This window comes from Vitis vinifera, chromosome 15 (genome assembly GCF_030704535.1).
Source record: "Vitis vinifera cultivar Pinot Noir 40024 chromosome 15, ASM3070453v1".
Lineage (NCBI taxonomy): Eukaryota > Viridiplantae > Streptophyta > Magnoliopsida > Vitales > Vitaceae > Vitis > Vitis vinifera.
Genome location: NC_081819.1, coordinates 7,725,348 through 7,739,944, shown reverse-complemented (window position 1 = coordinate 7,739,944; position 14,597 = coordinate 7,725,348).

Here is a 14,597-nt window from a genome sequence, read left to right as displayed (position 1 = left end):
TATTCCGGCACTCCCACTGATTCTACCATTTTTCCGTACTGGTCCGGACAGTTTTTCGGTACTCGCACGGATTCCACCTTTTGCCGATATTGGCCCGGATGCAACAATTTTCCGGTACTCACACTCATTGTACCATTTTCCGTACTCGTCCGGACCGTTTTTCGGTACGCGCACGGATTCCAGCTTTTGCCTATACTGGCCTGGATTCAACAATTTTCCGGCACTCACACTCATTCTACCATTTTTCCGAACTGGTCCGGACAGTTTTTCGGTACTCGCACGGATTCCACCTTTTGCCGATACTGGCCCGGAGTCAACAATTTTCCGGCACTCCCACTGATTCTACCATTTTTCCGTACTGGTACGGACAGTTTTTCGGTACTCGCACGGATTCCACCTTTTGCCTATACTAGCCCGGATTCAACAATTTTCCGGCACTCACACTCATTCTACCATCTTTCCGAACTGGTCCGGACAGTTTTTCAGTACTCGCACGGATTCCACCTTTTGCCGATACTGGCCCTAATTCAACAATTTTCCGGCACTCACACTGATTCTACCATTTTTCCGAACTGGTCCTGACAGTTTTTCGGTACTCGCACGGATTCCACCTTTTGCCGATACTGGCACGGATTCAACAATTTTTCGGCACTCCCATTGATTCTACCATTTTTCCGTACTGGTCCGGACAGTTTTTCGGTACTCGCACGATTCCACCTTTTGCCGATACTGGCCCGGATTCAACAATTTTTCGGCACTCCCACTGATTCTACCATTTTTCCGAACTGGTCCTGACAGTTTTTCGGTACTCGCACGGATTCCACCTTTTGCCGATACTGGCCCGGATTCAACAATTTTCCGGCACTCACACTGATTCTACCATTTTTCCGAACTGGTCCGGACAGTTTTTCGGTACTCGCACGGATTCCACCTTTTGCCGATACTGTCCCGGATTCAACAAATTTTCGGCACTCACACTGATTCTACCATTTTTCCGAACTGGTCCGGACAGTTTTTCGGTACTCGCACGGATTCCACCTTTTGCCGATTCTGGCCCGGATTCAACAATTTTTCGGCACTCACACTGATTCTACCATTTTTCCGAACTGGTCCGGACAGTTTTTCGGTACGCGCACGGATTCCACCTTTTGCCTATACTGGCCCGGATTCAACAATTTTCCGGCACTCACACTCGTTCTACCATTTTTCCGAACTGGTCCGGACAGTTTTTCGGTACTCGCACGGATTCCACCTTTTGCCGATACTGGCCCGGATTCAACAATTTTCCGGCACTCCCACTGATTCTACCATTTTTCCGTACTGGTACGGACAGTTTTTCGGTACTCGCACGGATTCCACCTTTTGCCGATACTGGCCCGGATTCAACAATTTTTCGGTACTCGCACGGATTCCACCTTTTGCCGATACTGGCACAGATTCAACAATTTTTCGGCACTCCCATTGATTCTACCATTTTTCCGTACTGGTCCGGACAGTTTTTCGGTACGCGCACGGATTCCACCTTTTGCTGATACTGGCCCGGATTCAACAATTTTCCGGCACTCCCACTGATTCTGCCATTTTTCCGAACTGGTCCGGACAGTTTTTCGGTACTCGCACGGATTCCACCTTTTGCCGATATTGGCCCGGATGCAACAATTTTCCGGTACTCACACTCATTGTACCATTTTCCGTACTCGTCCGGACCGTTTTTCGGTACGCGCACGGATTCCACCTTTTGCCTATACTGGCCCGGATTCAACAATTTTCCGGCACTCACACTCATTCTACCATTTTTCCGAACTGGTCCGGACAGTTTTTCGGTACTCGCACGGATTCCACCTTTTGCCTATACTGGCCCGGATTCAACAATTTTCCGGCACTCACACTCATTCTACCATTTTTCCGAACTGGTCCGGACAGTTTTTCGGTACTCGCACGGATTCCACCTTTTGCCGATACTGGCCCGGATTCAACAATTTTCCGGCACTCCCACTGATTCTACCATTTTTCCGTACTGGTACGGACAGTTTTTCGGTACTCGCACGGATTCCACCTTTTGCCTATACTAGCCCGGATTCAACAATTTTCCGGCACTCACACTCATTCTACCATCTTTCCGAACTGGTCCGGACAGTTTTTCAGTACTCGCACGGATTCCACCTTTTGCCGATACTGGCCCTAATTCAACAATTTTCCGGCACTCACACTGATTCTACCATTTTTCCGAACTGGTCCTGACAGTTTTTCGGTACTCGCACGGATTCCACCTTTTGCCGATACTGGCACGGATTCAACAATTTTTCGGCACTCCCATTGATTCTACCATTTTTCCGTACTGGTCCGGACAGTTTTTCGGTACTCGCACGATTCCACCTTTTGCCGATACTGGCCCGGATTCAACAATTTTTCGGCACTCCCACTGATTCTACCATTTTTCCGAACTGGTCCTGACAGTTTTTCGGTACTCGCACGGATTCCACCTTTTGCCGATACTGGCCCGGATTCAACAATTTTCCGACACTCACACTGATTCTACCATTTTTCCGTACTGGTCCGGACAGTTTTTCGGTACTCGCACGGATTCCACCTTTTGCCGATACTGTCCCGGATTCAACAATTTTTCGGCACTCACACTGATTCAACCATTTTTCCGAACTGGTCCGGACAGTTTTTCGGTACTCGCACGGATTCCACCTTTTGCCGATTCTGGCCCGGATTCAACAATTTTTCGGCACTCACACTGATTCTACCATTTTTCCGAACTGGTCCGGACAGTTTTTCGGTACTCGCACGGATTCCACGTTTTGTCGATACTGGCCCGGATTCAACCATTTTCCGGCACTCACACTGATTCTACCATTTTTCCGAACTGGTCCTGACAGTTTTTCGGTACTCGCATGGATTCCACCTTTTGCCGATACTGGCCTGCATTCAACAATTTTTCGGCACTCCCATTGATTCTACCATTTTTCCGTACTGGTCCGGAAAGTTTTTCGGTACTCGCACGGATTCCACCTTTTGCCGATACTGGCCCGGATTCAACAATTTTCCGGCACTCCCACTGATTCTGCCATTTTTCCGAACTGGTCCGGACAGTTTTTGGGTACTCGCACGGATTCCACCTTTTGCCGATACTGGGCCGGATTCAACAATTTTCCGGCACTCACACTGATTCTATCATTTTTCCGTACTGGTCCGGACAGTTTTTCGGTACTCGCACGGATTCCACCTTTTGCCGATACTGTCCCGGATTCAACAAATTTTCGGCACTCACTCTGATTCTACCATTTTTCCGAACTGGTCCGGACAGTTTTTCGGTACTCGCACGGATTCCACCTTTTGCCGATTCTGGCCCGGATTAACCAATTTTTCGGCACTCACACTGATTCTACCATTTTTCCGAACTGGTCCGGACAGTTTTTCGGTACTCGCACGGATTCCACCTTTTGCCGATACTGGCCCGAATTCAACAATATTCCGGCACTCCCACTGATTCTACCATTTTTCCGTACTGGTCCGGACAGTTTTTCGGTACTCGCACGGATTCCACCTTTTGCCGATATTGGCCCGGATGCAACAATTTTCCGGTACTCACACTCATTGTACCATTTTCCGTACTCGTCCGGACCGTTTTTCGGTACGCGCACGGATTCCACCTTTTGCCTATACTGGCCCGGATTCAACAATTTTCCGGCACTCACACTCATTCTACCATTTTTCCGAACTGGTCCGGACAGTTTTTCGGTACTCGCACGGATTCCACCTTTTGCCGATACTGGCCCGGATTCAACAATTTTCCGGCACTCCCACTGATTCTACCATTTTTCCGTACTGGTACGGACAGTTTTTCGGTACTCGCACGGATTCCACCTTTTGCCGATACTGGCCCGGATTCAACAATTTTTCGGTACTCGCACTGATTCTACCATTTTTCCGTACTGGTCCGGACAGTTTTTCGGTACTCGCACGGATTCCACCTTTTGCCGATACTGGCACAGATTCAACAATTTTTCGGCACTCCCATTGATTCTACCATTTTTCCGTACTGGTCCGGACAGTTTTTCGGTACTCGCACGGATTCCACCTTTTGCTGATACTGGCCCGGATTCAACAATTTTCCGGCACTTCCACTGATTCTACCATTTTTCCGAACTGGTTGGACAGTTTTTCGGTACTCGCACGGATTCCACCTTTTGCCGATACTGGCCCGGATTCAACAATTTTCCGGCACTCACACTGATTCTACCATTTTTTCGAACTGGTCCGGACAGTTTTTCGGTACTCGCACGGATTCCACCTTTTGCCTATACTGGCCCGGATTCAACAATTTTCCGGTATCACACTCATTCTACCATTTTTCCGAACTGGTCCGGACAGTTTTTCGGTACGCGCACGGATTCCACCTTTTGCCGATACTGGCCCGGATTCAACAATTTTTCGGCACTCACACTGATTCAACCATTTTTCCGAACTGGTCCTGACAGTTTTTCGGAACTCGCACGGATTCCACCTTTTGCCGATACTGGCCCGGATTCAACAATTTTCCGGCACTCACACTGATTCTACCATTTTTCCGTACTGGTCCGGACAGTTTTTCGGTACTCGCACGGATTCCACCTTTTGCCGATACTGTCCCGGATTCAACAATTTTTCGGCACTCACACTGATTCAACCATTTTTCCGAACTGGTCCGGACAGTTTTTCGGTACTCGCACGGATTCCACCTTTTGCCGATTCTGGCCCGGATTCAACAATTTTTCGGCACTCACACTGATTCTACCATTTTTCCGAACTGGTCCGGACAGTTTTTCGGTACTCGCACGGATTCCACGTTTTGTCGATACTGGCCCGGATTCAACCATTTTCCGGCACTCACACTGATTCTACCATTTTTCCGAACTGGTCCTGACAGTTTTTCGGTACTCGCATGGATTCCACCTTTTGCCGATACTGGCCTGCATTCAACAATTTTTCGGCACTCCCATTGATTCTACCATTTTTCCGTACTGGTCCGGAAAGTTTTTCGGTACTCGCACGGATTCAACCTTTTGCCGATACTGGCCCGGATTCAACAATTTTCCGGCACTCCCACTGATTCTGCCATTTTTCCGAACTGGTCCGGACAGTTTTTGGGTACTCGCACGGATTCCACCTTTTGCCGATACTGGGTCGGATTCAACAATTTTCCGGCACTCACACTGATTCTATCATTTTTCCGTACTGGTCCGGACAGTTTTTCGGTACTCGCACGGATTCCACCTTTTGCCGATACTGTCCCGGATTCAACAAATTTTCGGCACTCACACTGATTCTACCATTTTTCCGAACTGGTCCGGACAGTTTTTCGGTACTCGCACGGATTCCACCTTTTGCCGATTCTGGCCCGGATTCAACAATTTTTCGGCACTCACACTGATTCTACCATTTTTCCGAACTGGTCCGGACAGTTTTTCGGTACTCGCACGGATTCCACCTTTTGCCGATTCTGGCCCGGAGTCAACAATTTTTCGGCACTCACACTGATTCAACCATTTTTTCGAACTGGTCCGGACAGTTTTTCGGTACTCGCACGGATTCCACCTTTTGCCGATTCTGGCCCGGATTCAACAATTTTTCGGCACTCACACTGATTCTACCATTTTTCCGAACTGGTCCGGACAGTTTTTCGGTACTCGCACGGATTCCACGTTTTGTCGATACTGGCCCGGATTCAACCATTTTCCGGCACTCACACTGATTCTATCATTTTTCCGTACTGGTCCGGACAGTTTTTCGGTACTCGCACGGATTCCACCTTTTGCCGATACTGTCCCGGATTCAACAATTTTTCGGCACTCACACTGATTCAACCATTTTTCCGAACTGGTCCGGACAGTTTTTCGGTACTCGCACGGATTCCACCTTTTGCCGATTCTGGCCCGGATTCAACAATTTTTCGGCACTCACACTGATTCTACCATTTTTCCGAACTGGTCCGGACAGTTTTTCGGTACTCGCACGGATTCCACGTTTTGTCGATACTGGCCCGGATTCAACCATTTTCCGGCACTCACACTGATTCTACCATTTTTCCGAACTGGTCCTGACAGTTTTTCGGTACTCGCATGGATTCCACCTTTTGCCGATACTGGCCTGCATTCAACAATTTTTCGGCACTCCCATTGATTCTACCATTTTTCCGTACTGGTCCGGAAAGTTTTTCGGTACTCGCACGGATTCCACCTTTTGCCGATACTGGCCCGGATTCAACAATTTTCCGGCACTCCCACTGATTCTGCCATTTTTCCGAACTGGTCCGGACAGTTTTTAGGTACTCGCACGGATTCCACCTTTTGCCGATACTGGGCCGGATTCAACAATTTTCCGGCACTCACACTGATTCTATCATTTTTCCGTACTGGTCCGGACAGTTTTTCGGTACTCGCACGGATTCCACCTTTTGCCGATACTGTCCCGGATTCAACAAATTTTCGGCACTCACACTGATTCTACCATTTTTCCGAACTGGTCCGGACAGTTTTTGGGTACTCGCACGGATTCCACCTTTTGCCGATACTGGGCCGGATTCAACAATTTTCCGGCACTCACACTGATTCTATCATTTTTCCGTACTGGTCCGGACAGTTTTTCGGTACTCGCACGGATTCCACCTTTTGCCGATACTGTCCCGGATTCAACAAATTTTCGGCACTCACACTGATTCTACCATTTTTTCGAACTGGTCCGGACAGTTTTTCGGTACTCGCACGGATTCCACCTTTTGCCGATTCTGGCCCGGATTCAACAATTTTTCGGCACTCACACTGATTCTACCATTTTTCCGAACTGGTCCGGACAGTTTTTCGGTACTCGCACGGATTCCACCTTTTGCCGATACTGGCCCGAATTCAACAATATTCCGGCACTCCCACTGATTCTACCATTTTTCCGTACTGGTCCGGACAGTTTTTCGGTACTCGCACGGATTCCACCTTTTGCCGATATTGGCCCGGATGCAACAATTTTCCGGTACTCACACTCATTGTACCATTTTCCGTACTCGTCCGGACCGTTTTTCGGTACGCGCACGGATTCCACCTTTTGCCTATACTGGCCCGGATTCAACAATTTTCCGGCACTCACACTCATACTACCATTTTTCCGAACTGGTCCGGACAGTTTTTCGGTACTCGCACGGATTCCACCTTTTGCCGATACTGGGCCGGATTCAACAATTTTCCGGCACTCACACTGATTCTATCATTTTTCCGTACTGGTCCGGACAGTTTTTCGGTACTCGCACGGATTCCACCTTTTGCCGATACTGTCCCGGATTCAACAAATTTTCGGCACTCACACTGATTCTACCATTTTTCCGAACTGGTCCGGACAGTTTTTGGGTACTCGCACGGATTCCACCTTTTGCCGATACTGGGCCGGATTCAACAATTTTCCGGCACTCACACTGATTCTATCATTTTTCCGTACTGGTCCGGACAGTTTTTCGGTACTCGCACGGATTCCACCTTTTGCCGATACTGTCCCGGATTCAACAAATTTTCGGCACTCACACTGATTCTACCATTTTTTCGAACTGGTCCGGACAGTTTTTCGGTACTCGCACGGATTCCACCTTTTGCCGATTCTGGCCCGGATTCAACAATTTTTCGGCACTCACACTGATTCTACCATTTTTCCGAACTGGTCCGGACAGTTTTTCGGTACTCGCACGGATTCCACCTTTTGCCGATACTGGCCCGAATTCAACAATATTCCGGCACTCCCACTGATTCTACCATTTTTCCGTACTGGTCCGGACAGTTTTTCGGTACTCGCACGGATTCCACCTTTTGCCGATATTGGCCCGGATGCAACAATTTTCCGGTACTCACACTCATTGTACCATTTTCCGTACTCGTCCGGACCGTTTTTCGGTACGCGCACGGATTCCACCTTTTGCCTATACTGGCCCGGATTCAACAATTTTCCGGCACTCACACTCATTCTACCATTTTTCCGAACTGGTCCGGACAGTTTTTCGGTACTCGCACGGATTCCACCTTTTGCCGATACTGGCCCGGATTCAACAATTTTCCGGCACTCCCACTGATTCTACCATTTTTCCGTACTGGTACGGACAGTTTTTCGGTACTCGCACGGATTCCACCTTTTGCCGATACTGGGCCGGATTCAACAATTTTTCGGTACTCGCACTGATTCTACCATTTTTCCGTACTGGTCCGGACAGTTTTTCGGTACTCGCACGGATTCCACCTTTTGCCGATACTGGCACAGATTCAACAATTTTTCGGCACTCCCATTGATTCCACCATTTTTCCGTACTGGTCCGGACAGTTTTTCGGTACTCGCACGGATTCCACCTTTTGCTGATACTGGCCCGGATTCAACAATTTTCCGGCACTTCCACTGATTCTACCATTTTTCCGAACTGGTTGGACAGTTTTTCGGTACTCGCACGGATTCCACCTTTTGCCGATACTGGCCCGGATTCAACAATTTTCCGGCACTCACACTGATTCTACCATTTTTTCGAACTGGTCCGGACAGTTTTTCGGTACTCGCACGGATTCCACCTTTTGCCTATACTGGCCCGGATTCAACAATTTTCCGGCACTCACACTCATTCTACCATCTTTCCGAACTGGTCCAGACAGTTTTTCGGTACTCGCACGAATTCCACCTTTTGCCGATACTGGCCCGGAGTCAACAATTTTTCGGCACTCACACTGATTCTACCATTTTTCCGTACTGGTCCGGACAGTTTTTCGGTACTCGCACGGATTCCACCTTTTGCCGATACTGTCCCGGATTCAACAATTTTTCGGCACTCACACTGATTCTACCATTTTTCCGAACTGGTCCGGACAGTTTTTCGGTACTCGCACGGATTCCACCTTTTGCCGATTCTGGCCCGGAGTCAACAATTTTTCGGCACTCACACTGATTCAACCATTTTTTCGAACTGGTCCGGACAGTTTTTCGGTACTCGCACGGATTCCACCTTTTGCCGATTCTGGCCCGGATTCAACAATTTTTCGGCACTCACACTGATTCTACCATTTTTCCGAACTGGTCCGGACAGTTTTTCGGTACTCGCACGGATTCCACGTTTTGTCGATACTGGCCCGGATTCAACCATTTTCCGGCACTCACACTGATTCTATCATTTTTCCGTACTGGTCCGGACAGTTTTTCGGTACTCGCACGGATTCCACCTTTTGCCGATACTGTCCCGGATTCAACAATTTTTCGGCACTCCCACTGATTCTACCATTTTTCCGAACTGGTCCGGACAGTTTTTCGGTACTCGCACGGATTCCACCTTTTGCCGATTCTGGCCCGGATTCAACAATTTTTCGGCACTCACACTGATTCTACCATTTTTCCGAACTGGTCCGGACAGTTTTTCAGTACTCGCACGGATTCCACCTTTTGCCGATACTGGCCCTAATTCAACAATTTTCCGGCACTCACACTGATTCTACCATTTTTCCGAACTGGTCCTGACAGTTTTTCGGTACTCGCATGGATTCCACCTTTTGCCGATACTGGCCTGCATTCAACAATTTTTCGGCACTCCCATTGATTCTACCATTTTTCCGTACTGGTCCGGAAAGTTTTTCGGTACTCGCACGGATTCCACCTTTTGCCGATACTGGCCCGGATTCAACAATTTTCCGGCACTCCCACTGATTCTGCCATTTTTCCGAACTGGTCCGGACAGTTTTTGGGTACTCGCACGGATTCCACCTTTTGCCGATACTGGGCCGGATTCAACAATTTTCCGGCACTCACACTGATTCTATCATTTTTCCGTACTGGTCCGGACAGTTTTTCGGTACTCGCACGGATTCCACCTTTTGCCGATACTGTCCCGGATTCAACAATTTTTCGGCACTCCCACTGATTCTACCATTTTTCCGAACTGGTCCTGACAGTTTTTCGGTACTCGCACGGATTCCACCTTTTGCCGATACTGGCCCGGATTCAACAATTTTCCGGCACTCACACTGATTCTACCATTTTCCCGTACTGGTCCGGACAGTTTTTCGGTACTCGCACGGATTCCACCTTTTGCCGATACTGTCCCGGATTCAACAATTTTTCGGCACTCACACTGATTCAACCATTTTTCCGAACTGGTCCGGACAGTTTTTCGGTACTCGCACGGATTCCACCTTTTGCCGATTCTGGCCCGGATTCAACAATTTTTCGGCACTCACACTGATTCTACCATTTTTCCGAACTGGTCCGGACAGTTTTTCGGTACTCGCAAGGATTCCACGTTTTGTCGATACTGGCCCGGATTCAACCATTTTCCGGCACTCACACTGATTCTACCATTTTTCCGAACTGGTCCTGACAGTTTTTCGGTACTCGCATGGATTCCACCTTTTGCCGATACTGGCCTGCATTCAACAATTTTTCGGCACTCCCATTGATTCTACCATTTTTCCGTACTGGTCCGGAAAGTTTTTCGGTACTCGCACGGATTCCACCTTTTGCCGATACTGGCCCGGATTCAACAATTTTCCGGCACTCCCACTGATTCTGCCATTTTTCCGAACTGGTCCGGACAGTTTTTGGGTATTCGCACGGATTCCACCTTTTGCCGATACTGGGCCGGATTCAACAATTTTCCGGCACTCACACTGATTCTATCATTTTTCCGTACTGGTCCGGACAGTTTTTCGGTACTCGCACGGATTCCACCTTTTGCCGATACTGTCCCGGATTCAACAATTTTTCGGCACTCCCACTGATTCTACCATTTTTCCGAACTGGTCCTGACAGTTTTTCGGTACTCGCACGGATTCCACCTTTTGCCGATACTGGCCCGGATTCAACAATTTTCCGGCACTCACACTGATTCTACCATTTTTCCGTACTGGTCCGGACAGTTTTTCGGTACTCGCACGGATTCCACCTTTTGCCGATACTGGCCCGGATTCAACAATTTTCCGGCACTCCCACTGATTCTACCATTTTTCCGTACTGGTACGGACAGTTTTTCGGTACTCGCACGGATTCCACCTTTTGCCGATACTGGCCCGGATTCAACAATTTTTCGGTACTCGCACTGATTCTACCATTTTTCCGTACTGGTCCGGACAGTTTTTCGGTACTCGCACGGATTCCACCTTTTGCCGATACTGGCACAGATTCAACAATTTTTCGGCACTCCCATTGATTCCACCATTTTTCCGTACTGGTCCGGACAGTTTTTCGGTACTCGCACGGATTCCACCTTTTGCTGATACTGGCCCGGATTCAACAATTTTCCGGCACTCCCATTGATTCTACCATTTTTCCGTACTGGTCCGGAAAGTTTTTCGGTACTCGCACGGATTCCACCTTTTGCCGATACTGGCCCGGATTCAACAATTTTCCGGCACTCCCACTGATTCTGCCATTTTTCCGAACTGGTCCGGACAGTTTTTGGGTACTCGCACGGATTCCACCTTTTGCCGATACTGGGCCGGATTCAACAATTTTCCGGCACTCACACTGATTCTACCATTTTTCCGTACTGGTCCGGACAGTTTTTCGGTACTCGCACGGATTCCACCTTTTGCCGATACTGGCCTGCATTCAACAATTTTTCGGCACTCCCATTGATTCTACCATTTTTCCGTACTGGTCCGGAAAGTTTTTTGGTACTCGCACGGATTCCACCTTTTGCCGATACTGGCCCGGATTCAACAATTTTCCGGCACTCCTACTGATTCTGCCATTTTTCCGAACTGGTCCGGACAGTTTTTGGGTACTCGCACGGATTCCACCTTTTGCCGATACTGGGCCGGATTCAACAATTTTCCTACACTCACACTGATTCTATCATTTTTCTGTACTGGTCCGGACAGTTTTTCGGTACTCGCACGGATTCCACCTTTTGCCGATACTGTCCCGGATTCAACAATTTTCCGGCACTCACACTGATTCTACCATTTTTCCGTACTGGTCCGGACAGTTTTTCGGTACTCGCACGGATTCCACCTTTTGCTGATACTGGCCCGGATTCAACAATTTTCCGGCACTCCCACTGATTCTACCATTATTCCGAACTGGTCCGGACAGTTTTTCGGTACTCGCACGGATTCCACCTTTTGCCGATACTGGCCCGGATGCAACAATTTTCCGGTACTCACACTCATTCTACCATTTTCCGTACTGGTCCGGACCGTTTTTCGGTACGCGCTCGGATTCCACCTTTTGCCTATACTAGCCCGGATTCAACAATTTTCCGGCACTCACACTCATTCTACCATCTTTCCGAACTGGTCCTGACAGTTTTTCGGTACTCGCATGGATTTCACCTTTTGCCGATACTGGCCTGCATTCAACAATTTTTCGGCACTCCCATTGATTCTACCATTTTTCCGTACTGGTCCGGAAAGTTTTTTGGTACTCGCACGGATTCCACCTTTTGCCGATACTGGCCCGGATTCAACAATTTTCCGGCACTCCCACTGATTCTGCCATTTTTCCGAACTGGTCCGGACAGTTTTTGGGTACTCGCACGGATTCCACCTTTTGCCGATACTGGGCCGGATTCAACAATTTTCCGGCACTCACACTGATTCTACCATTTTTCCGTACTGGTCCGGACAGTTTTTCGGTACTCGCACGGATTCCACCTTTTGCCGATACTGTCCCGGATTCAACAATTTTTCGGCACTCACACTGATTCTACCATTTTTCCGAACTGGTCCGGACAGTTTTTCGGTACTCGCACGGATTCCACCTTTTGTCGATTCTGGCCCGGATTCAACAATTTTTCGGTACTCGCACTGATTCTACCATTTTTCCGTACTGGTCCGGACAGTTTTTCGGTACTCGCACGGATTCCACCTTTTACCGATACTAGCCCGGATTCAACAATTTTCCGGCACTCACACTGATTCTACCATTTTTCCGTACTGGTCCGGACAGTTTTTCGGTACTCGCACGGATTCCACCTTTTGCCGATACTGTCCCGGATTCAACAATTTTTCGGCACTCACACTGATTCTACCATTTTTCCGAACTGGTCCGGACAGTTTTTCGGTACTCGCACGGATTCCACCTTTTGTCGATTCTGGCCCGGATTCAACAATTTTTCGGTACTCGCACTGATTCTACCATTTTTCCGTACTGGTCCGGACAGTTTTTCGGTACTCGCACGGATTCTACCTTTTGCCGATACTGGCCCGGATGCAACAATTTTCCGGTACTCACACTCATTCTACCATTTTCCGTACTGGTCCGGACAGTTTTCGGTACTCGAAGGAATTCCACCTTTTCCCGGTACTCGACCGGATTCAACAATTTTTCGGTACTCACACTGTTTCTACCATTTTTCCGTATTGGTCAGGACAGTTTTTCGGTACGTGCACGGATTAAACCTTTTGCCTATACTGTCCCGGATTCAACAATTTTTCGGCACTCACACTGATTCAACCATTTTTCCGAACTGGTCCGGACAGTTTTTCGGTACTCGCACGGATTCCACCTTTTGCCGATACTGGCCCGGATGCAACAATTTTCCGGTACTCACACTCATTCTACCATTTTTCCGAACTGGTCCCGACAGTTTTTCGGTACTCGCACGGATTCCACCTTTTGCCGATACTGGCCCGGATTCAACAATTTTTCGGCACTCACACTGATTCTACCATTTTTCCGAACTGGTCCGGACAGTTTTTCGGTACTCGCACGGATTCCACCTTTTGCCGATTCTGGCCCGGATTGAACAATTTTTCGGTACTCGCACTGATTCTACCATTTTTCCGTACTGGTCCGGACAGTTTTTCGGTACTCGCACGGATTCCACCTTTTGCCGATACTGGCCCGGATTCAACAATTTTCCGGCACTCCCACTGATTCTACCATTTTTCCGAACTGGTCCGGACAGTTTTTCGGTACTCGCACGGATTCCACCTTTTGCCGATACTGGCCCGGATGCAACAATTTTCCGGTACTCACACTCATTCTACCATTTTTTCGAACTGGTCCGGACAGTTTTTCGGTACTCGCACGGATTCCACCTTTTGTCGATACTGGCCCGGATTCAACAATTTTCCGGCACTCACACTCATTCTACCTTTTTTCCGTACTGGTCCGGACAGTTTTTCGGTACTCGCACGGATTCCACCTTTTGCCGATACTGTCCCGGATTCAACAATTTTTCGGCACTCACACTGATTCTACCATTTTTCCGAACTGGTCCGGACAGTTTTTCGGTACTCGCACGGATTCCACCTTTTGCCGATTCTGGCCCGGATTGAACAATTTTTCGGTACTCGCACTGATTCTACCATTTTTCCGTACTGGTCCGGACAGTTTTTCGGTACTCGCACGGATTCCACCTTTTGCCGATACTGGCCCGGATTCAACAATTTTTCGGCACTCCCACTGATTCTACCATTTTTTCGAACTGGTCCGGACAGTTTTTCGGTACTCGCACGGATTCCACCTTTTGCCGATACTGGCCCGGATGCAACAATTTTCCGGTACTCACACTCATTCTACCATTTTTCCGAACTGGTCCCGACAGTTTTTCGGTACTCGCACGGATTCCACCTTTTGCCGATACTGGCCCGGATGCAACAATT